Source organism: Bubalus kerabau, chromosome X (genome assembly GCF_029407905.1).
Source record: "Bubalus kerabau isolate K-KA32 ecotype Philippines breed swamp buffalo chromosome X, PCC_UOA_SB_1v2, whole genome shotgun sequence".
In the NCBI taxonomy this organism is placed as follows: Eukaryota; Metazoa; Chordata; class Mammalia; order Artiodactyla; family Bovidae; genus Bubalus; species Bubalus kerabau.
The window spans coordinates 157,879,556-157,888,855 of NC_073647.1; the positions used below are offsets into that span (position 1 = coordinate 157,879,556).

General features: G+C 55.5%; 1 pseudogene; it reads left to right on the top strand.

Annotated features, from left to right (window-relative positions):
* The first annotated feature begins 540 nt into the window (after positions 1 to 540).
* Positions 541 to 9,143, top strand: LOC129638472 (PI-PLC X domain-containing protein 1-like; annotated as a pseudogene).
* Positions 9,144 to 9,300: the final 157 nt, after the last annotated feature.

Sequence of the window (9,300 nt, forward strand, 5' to 3'; positions counted from 1 at the left end):
ACCAGATGGAGAGACCGCCTCTGGGGAGTGAAGGGCGTGTGACCTTGTGCCTGGGCTCCACTGCACCTAGGATGGAAGCCCCCATACCTGGAGCCCACAGGCTCGACTGGGCCCCTCTCAGCCCCAAGAGGAGGGGGCTGGTGCACAGTGACAGAAAGGGGGACCCTCTGGATGGGGTCACCAGCTCTAGCCTCAGGGAGAGCAGACTTGAGCTGCTGGGGTCTGTCTGTTGGTCCCTGTCTCCCCGCTCCCTTGCTCCTCCTCAAACCCCCACTTAACCTCCTGTGTCTCTCTGCCCCCTCGCCCTACTGTCTGTCTCTCTTCATGTCTCTGTCCATTTCTCTCTGTGTCTGTTTCTCTGTCTCTAGAGCACTTCTCCCCTCTCCACCACCCCATCCTCCTTTCTCTTGGAGAGAAGTCCACAGGTACCAGTTTCTCAGAGCCACGCCTCCACGCCGCCAGCACCGGGTCTTCTGTATGTCCTGTTTTAATTATGCAACACCCCATTTCCTCCCCCAGATTGCCCAGGCTGGGCCTCCGATGGGCTGGCAGGTGAGCTTGCCCGGATCCTTCCTGTGCCACCAAGGTGAACGCAGACTGGATGTCGGCACTGAGTTCTCGGCTCTGGGACATGCCCCCGCACCACCTCTCCATCCCAGGTGAGGCCCCGCATGCTCGGCTCAGAGGGGATGCAGCTGCGAGACGGGTCCAAGTGTGGGAAGCCTCAGAGCCAAACATGCACACATGCAGGCACACACAGGCACACTGAACACACACACGCATGCACACACACACACCAAACACACATGCACACACACACCAAACACAGATGCACACATACACATACACACACCAGCACCTTCCCTTGTCTGTCCACTTGATCCCATTCAACCCGGAAGGTACGAGAACCCCCGAGAGCCTGCCTTCAGGACACATGCCGGCCTCCCTGGGGGGCGGGATTGTGTTTTCTCAGCCACTCTGTCCTACTCCTGGGGACCCCTCACCTTTCCACCCACGTTTTCCATCAGAGCTTGTGCAGCACCTTCTGCACTTGAGGCTGGAGGACCCAAAGTTTAAGGGGGCCACCCGCCCCCAAAACAACTCGATAAGTGATACCAGAACTACCTAATTAAAATGAGGAACCTCTGACTCCAGCCAATTTGGTTGCAAAAAGTGCTGCAAAGCTCAGCTATAGGCGGGCATCTGGATTTGGGGATGGCCAGTGGTGACCAGGGTGGCGGGCACTTCCAGGGTGACACTGCTGTGCTCAGGCCATCTGAGGGGTGGCCACCAGACACCGTGGCCTGGGAGGGGAGGGTCCCTGCCAGACAGCACCCTGCTCACCTCCTCAAGGTGCAAACGTGCCCCATTCTCCACCGGCACTCCTCTGGCCGTGCAGACACTGGGCCCTGCCCGGGCTCTGTGACACTGGACACTGCCCGCTGGGAGCGCACATGGACAGTTGGACAAACAGGAAGTGCTGTTTTCTATGGAAGGCAGCTTTACCTTTCTCACCCTCTCGACAGCTGTGGGGTTCTATGCCGGCCACCCCACCCTGCCTGGGAGGAGGGGCCCCACACGGCTCTTCCCTTGAGAGTGTGGAGCAGACAGGGAACCGTGGACCCAGTCTCTCGGCCCTTCCGGGTGCTTCCCCGTGGGGAAAGCTGTGGGGGCCCCACAAGGAGGAGGCTTCCGAGTCTTCAGGACCACAGAGGGGCCCTTGGCCGCTCTCCTTCCCGTACCCCTTACAAAATAACTCATGATGCCTCTCCCCCAAGCCCGGGCACCACTCATCTGCTTCTGTCTTTGAAAATTTGCCTGTTCTGGACATCTCTTATAAATGGACAGGTAAAATGTGTCCTTCTGTGTCTGCTTCTCTCACTGACCATCGTGTGTTCAAGGTCCATCCACGATGTAGCCTGTGTCAGAACTTCACTCCTTTTCATGGTGACTCATACACCACTGTGTGCATGGACCACATGCTGCTGACCCACCCATCCATCCATCCACCCATCCATCCACTCATCTATCTGTCCATCCACCCACTCACCTATCCATCCACTCATCCATCCAACCACCCACTCATCCATCCATAAATCCACCCATCCAGCATCCATCCATCCATCCATCCACAAACCAATCCATCATCCACCCATCCACTGATTGATCCATCCACCCACTCACCATCCATTCATCCATCCATCCACTTATCTATCCACCCATCCATCCACTCTTCCATAACATCATCAAATCAAATTATATTATGAACTTGTAAATCCTCCTTCCCATCCCTTGACCCTGAGAATAAATAAGAAAAGAAAAAAAGAGAAAGAAATAAAGCTAGTCCAAACCTATGTTCAGAGACAGAAGGGAAGGATTTCTGGATTATCCCCAGGTGACTGCTAAAGTATGAACCTCTCCACACTGTCTCTGAAACAGATCACACAGATTTAAAAGGGAAAAGAATAAGTAAACCCCACATAAATGACCACAACATTGGCGTCATAAAGAGCCTGAAAATACTATGAATAATTTCAAAGCACTTGTAACTAGAGAGGGTCTGCCTGTGCTCAGTTGTGTCTGACTCTTTGCAGCCCCATGGACTGTACCCGCCAGGCTCCTCTGTCCATGGGATTCTCCAGGCAAGAATAATGGAGTAGGTTGTCATTCCCTTCCCAGGGGATCTTCCCAACCCAGGGATCTCCCCTGCATCTTTTATGCCTCCTGCTTTGGCAAGTAGGCTCTTTGCCACGAGCACCACCTGGGAAACAACAAACCATAAAATCAAAAGCCATCTTAAGGCTTTCCTGTCCCAAAACGGGATTCCTTAAATAAATTGACTTTCACTTTCACACTTCTGCAGAGACCCCCATTTCGAGACAAGATTCAGTTCCCAGGACTCAGTGGATATGACTTTCGGGACTCTGCCATACCCCGCGGTGCTATAGCTGTGCATCCTTAGGGCAGCTTGGGGGCACAGAGGACAGGCTCAGGGGGTGATGTGTCCCCCACCTGGTTTGCCTGCAGGGAGCCACAGCATAATGACCTACTGCCTGAACAAGAAGTCACCCATCTCTCACAAGGAGTTGAGGCTGCTGCAGCTTCTGGGCAAAGTGCTGCCATGTGTCACCTTGCCCGTGGTGTTCAAGAGGTCCACCACCCAGGTGAGGGTCTGCGGGCACTCCCGGGCCCTGGACCCAGCTCCAGCCGCTAGTGTCACCCACAGGGGGCAGTTTCCTTATCCCTCTTGGGGAAATGGGATTGAGAACAAACCTGCTGTAAAGCAGAATTGCTGTTTAGTCACTCAGTCATGTCTGACTCATTGCGACCCCATGGACTGTGGTCTGCCAGGCTCCTCTGTTCATGGGATTCTGCAGGCAAGAATACTGGAATGTGTTTCCATGCCCTCCTGCAGGAGATCTTCCAACCCAGAGAGCCTCCCAGAAAGGTAGGAAAGGACACAGGTTTACTGTAGAACCAGCCTGAAGCCAGAACAGGGACCCATGGACTAACAGCATCACCCTCTGAAGTCACAGAGGCCGGGGGAGCTGGGAGGGGAAGGGGGAGGCTGGGTCCCACCCTTTGTGCAGCTGAGCTGACACTAGAGCTCCTTCCTGGTCCCAGATAAGCAATAGCTGAGTTTCCATGTCCTCTGAGGTGGGTTTACGTTTGCACCCCAGCACCCCCTCCAGGGAGACTTTCTTGCTGGTGCAGATGGTAAAGAATCAGCCTGCAATGCGTGGGACCTGGGCTAGATCCCTGGATCGGGAAGATCCCATGGAGGAGAAAATGGCACCCCACTGTAGTATTCTCACATGGGAAGTCCCATGGACAGAGGAGCCTGGAAGGCTAGAGTCCATGGGGTCACAGAGAGTCGAGACGACTGAAGTGACTGAGAACACATGCACGCATTCACACCCCTCCCCTGTAGTGCTTCTCCTGGGTGGATTGGGGGTTTTATGGGGCACAGAGAAGCCAGGGTGGGAGGCAGTCATTGTAGAGGATGGAGAGGAGTCAATGGCGGGGGCCCTGTTTGTGCGGAGGGGGCACCCAATTGACAGTGGTCCTGTCACTGGCACACACATTGCCCAGGGGGTGGATGCAGGATGGGGTAGAAAACCCATCTGGGCTCAGGTGCCCTCAGGAGCAGGGGCCCACCTGGGCGGGACAGATGGCCCCTGCCTTCCTGTACCCGCACTTGAGGGGCACTCATATTCCTGGTTTTTCTGCTCCTGGGCTGGTCCTCCCAAGAGGACAAGAGGCTGTCAAGCACAGCTCTTACCTGTGTGATTGCTTCCTCCTGGGAGGTCCCCGGTTGCTGGAATCCTCCTCAGGGGATCTGATTGGCAGAGAGCCAGGGCTGGAATGGGAACAACTACATTCTTGCTTGCATCAGGTGCCTAAGCCTGGCCTTAAGAGCTCACACCCAGAGAAGGGAGCGAGCAGCAGGGGGTCCACCAGAGCCCAGGAGTCCTGCAGGACTGGGGTCCCTCTGCTCGGAGGGCCCCTTGGTGCTGGGTCCCTCTGTTCTGCATCCCTCCAGGGCAGGGTCCCCTCCATACTGGGGGACCTCGGTGCCATGGTCTCAAGTGGTATGGCTCCCAAAGAGACCTGGGTGTGTGTGGGGTGGGGGGCACAGGTGGTGGTCTTTCAGGGGGTGTTTAAGATCAGTGGCTGCAGCAGCACTTCATTTAATCCTTGTAGAGGTGGATGGCAAGTGCCTGACAGTAGCTGACAATATTCATATGAGTCATTGTTTTTTCTTTTAATTTGGATTGAGGGGGGCTGTGACACCCTTTCCCATTTTTTATCCTTATATCTTTTTCTTTTTCCATTGTGACTCTGTGTAGAGAACACAGTACCATTTTCTGCGACTAGTTTATGTTAATATTAGTTTTTGCTTTTTCTTTTATTTTGGATAGAGAGAATCTATTATTTTCTTCCCCACTTTTTTATCCTTATGTTTTTTTCTTTTTCCATTATGACTCCTTGTAGAGAACACAGTACATTTTCTGCTACAAATTTATATTAGGGCTTCCCTGGTGGCTAGTTGGTAAAGAATGTGCTTGCAATGAGGGTGATGTGGGTTCGATCCGGGGTTGGGAAGATCTGGAGAAGGGAAAGGCAACCCACTCAGGTAATCTTGCCTGGATAATTCCATGGACAGAGGGGTCTGGTGGGCTACAGTCCACCGGATCAAAATGAGCTGGAAACAACTAAGCAACTTTCACTTTTCAATGTACGTTAAAGTTATTTTTTGCTTTTTCCTGTCTTATTTGTGTCATGGACAGATGTTTCGTCCTTTCGTTCTCTTCCCTTGATTCCTTCTTGCCTTTCCTAGTGCTGTTTGTGGGGGTGGGCACAGATCTCTGTGGGTCTAGTGTGTCCTCATGTCCAAGGGTCCAGCTTGGGTGTCATGGAGCCTTGGCGTTGAGCCCACAGGGAGCTTCCACCCAGGGACTGCCTGAAGGAGCGTGAGGCTGAACTCTGCAGGAACACGACCCCAAGACCACAATCTCGACCCGGGCTCTGTGCTCCACATGACCAGTGACCCTGGGGACCCCGTTCCCAGAAGCAGTGCCTCAACCCCAGCAGCACCAACACGGTTGATTTCACAGTGGCCGATGTGGCCCTCAGTTGGGCATCCTCAGTGCATGCCCAGCCCCTGAGTGGGGCCGCCCTCTGTGCCCAGCACAGATGACTGACCTCTGTGTGCAGGTGCTGAGCATCATGAAGTACCTGGATGCTGGCGTGAGGACCTGCAGATGCCGCACATGGAGGAGGGCACTGAGAGGAACCTGCACTCTGGCCACATGGTGTACATGACAGCCCTCATGGAGGTGGGGGTGGGGGCAGGGGTATGGACGGGGGGTCCGCCAGCCAGGGACACCACGTCTGGTCCAGGCAGGAGAGGGAGGGCCTCTGAGGGGATAGGCACACTTCCACTGAGATGGACATATGGTCACTCCAGGCAGGAGAGGCTGACCTCTAAGGGTACAACACAGGTCCACTCCCATTAGAAGACACTGACCTCTAATGGGACAGACACACGTCCGCTCAGACAGACACACGTCCACTCAGATGGACACACACTCACTCCAGGCAGGAGAGGCTGACCTCTAAGGGGAAAACACAGGTCCACTCCCATTAGAGGACACTGACCTCTAATGGGACGGACACACGTCCACTCCAGGCATGAGAGAGCTGACCTCTGGCATCAGTCACTCAGAATTCCCAACCAACACGCGTTTCTGAACTCACACCTGCACCCCTGGCCTCTGGGGTGTCTCCCAGAGTTTGGCTATACCAGGTCCCTGACACGTCTTTTCCTGTGTCTAGTTTTGGGCTGTCCAGTCCATTCTCTCGGCTGCTGGCCAAGTCACTTAAAGTCTCACACTGGCCTCGGCCCCCAGTGCCCCCACCACAGAACCTAATGACCCTTGGGGTCTGGAGGTTCTGTCCTGGGCCTCAGTGTACATGTACCCTGCTGGCCTTGCACGCTCCCTGGAATACAGACTTCACACAATATTATAAGCACTGCTCTCTGCTGCTGTCCATGCACACACACATGCATATCCATGCACACACAGGCCCTGAACACATGCACACCTGTGTGCACCTGTACCTACTGGAGTGTGTACATACACAGACACACACACACACACACCAGAGCAATTCCACGGCTCCTCACTGCCACTCAGGAGAGGCTGGGTCCCTTGGGAGCAGGCACCATGCTTTATGTCTTTGTGTGTCAGGACACCTCCTCCCATCTGTAGAGTGGCTGTGCTGGGGGAATTCCCCACCCATGACCCTCTGTCTCTAACTACAAGGCCCTTCACCCCACCCCACCCAGGACATGCTCATGGAGATCTGAGTGGCTGGAGAAGCACCCCCAGGAAGTGGTTATCCTGGCATGCAGGAACTTCGAGGGCGTGATAGAGGACCTGCACGAGTACCTGATGGGCTGCATCAAGAACATTTTGGGGACATGCTGTGCCCCCGTGGGGTGTGAGCAGGGGCCACAGGCTCCCCATGCTCTTGGAAGCGGGGGTGGTGGGAGCACTAGGCCTCACTGTAATCAGACTATCTGCTCGCTGTGTGAGGCTGATTCAGGCACCAGGTGATGCTGCTCATGGAACCCCAGTAATCCACCCACCACTCTCTCCACTCAAACACCCCAATGACCAGCCCATCACTGGTCACAGGCACCCCAAATAATCCACCCTGCCCGGTCTCTATTCAGACACCCCCAAAATCCATCCATCACCCCTCACGATGCCCCAGTAATCCACCAGCCATTTTCTATCAAAAACCCCAATAATCAATCCACCTCTGTTTCCACTCAGGCACCCCAATAATCGACCCATCACTGCTCAAGACACCCAAGTAATCTACCCACCACTGTCTCCACTCAAACACCCCCAAAATCTACCAATCACTGCTCAAGACACCCCAATAACCCACCCATCACCGTCTCCACTCAGACACCCTAGTAATCGACCCACTAGTGTCTCTACTCAGACATGCCAATAACCCACCCATGACTGTCCTTCTCACAGAGAACCCAATAACCAGCCCATCACTGCTCATAGACACCCTAATAATCGACACATCACTGTAGCTTCTCGGACACCCCCAATAACTGACACATTGTGTCACAAGGCACCCCAATAACCCCTGTGCACATGTCTCATGGGCACCCGGATGATTCTCCCCCTAGGAGGTGCTGACTCTGCACCAGCTGTGGTCCCACGGCCAGCAGGTCATCCTGTCGTACAAGGACGAGGCATCCATGAGTCAGCATGCAGAACTGTGGCCCAGTATCCCCTACTGGTGGGGGAACCAGGTGAAGCCCCGAGACCTCGTCCACTACCTGGAGCTCATGAAGAGCTGCAGCCACCCAGGGGAGTGCCGCCTTCAAACCGGGACACCTGGTCACACACATGTCATAGTGCATGAGGCTGGCTTTGGGGTCAAGTGGAGAAATGGAACAGGACATATTAGGGGACGTTATTCTGTTCAGCACATGGGGACCAGAGCATGGACATCCTTGGGGACGTTACTGTGTCCACCACAGGGGGTCAGGATGTAGACAGGATGTGGACATCCGTGTGGACATTATTGTGTCTACCACATGGGGCCAGGACATGGACATCTTTGGGGTCACTGTCCAGCCCGCCTGCCCTCTGTAACAGGAGAAATTCATGAGTCAACACCCCTGTGAGCCCCTGCTGTCTGAACTTTGGTCTCTGTCGGACATCTGAATCTCTGACCTCTGCGGAGGCCAGAGTCTGGGTGGGTGATGGCACAGCTTGGTGACTGCATGTGCAGGTGACCCCATGGGTTAGGGGTCGCATGGGTGGGTGACTGTGTGGGTGGGTGACCCCATGGGTTACTGGTCACATGGGCGTGAGACCGTGTGGGTAGGTGACTGTGTGGGTGGGTGACTGTGTGGGTGGGTGACCAGTTTGAGTTGCTGAGTGCAGGGTGTGTTACCATGTGAGTTGCTGACCCGGTGAGTGGGTGACCACATGGGCGGGTGACGATGTGAGTGGGTAATCATGTGGACAGGTTAGCACATGACCTCACAGGTTAGTGACCCCTTGGGTGGGTGCCCACGGGGGTTGGTGGCCAGTGGAGGGATCACTGCATGGGGTGGTGACCCTGTGGGTGGGTGACCACGTGAGTCGCTGCCCACACGGTTTGGTTGGCCACATGACTCGGTGAGTTAGTGGCCGCACGCCTGGGCAGCTGACCCCACAGCCTGCACCATGAACAGCAGCCCCTCTCTTGTCCCAGGCAGGCTGTGGGTGGCCAGCATCAACCTCACCGAGAACCTGGAGTTTGTCCGCGTCCACCCGGCCTGGTCCCTGGAGAAGCTGACCCAGTGGGGGCTCCCGTACCTTTGCACATGGGTGCGGGACCTGTGCCCGGGGTCGGCCACCGGCAGTCGCAGGCGACTTCATCTGGGCCGACGAGTTTGTTGGCGACCTCATCGGGTTGAACTGGAAGCTGCTTTGGGGCTGATGGAGGGTGCGGGTGTGGAGCTGGGCGTCACGGAGGCTGCGTCTCAGTCACGTCCTGCAACGTAACCGGCCTGAACCGGAAGCCACCTCGGGGCGGAGGGATGGCGCACTGGGGAGCTGGGCCTTGCGGAGGCAGCTCCTCATTCTCATCCTGTGACGTCACTGGGCTGAACCGGAAGCTGCTTCGGGGCTGAGGGACGGCGCATGGGTGGAGCTGGGTATCATGGAGGCTGCGTCTCAGTCACGTCCTGTGACGTCACCGGCCTGAACGAGA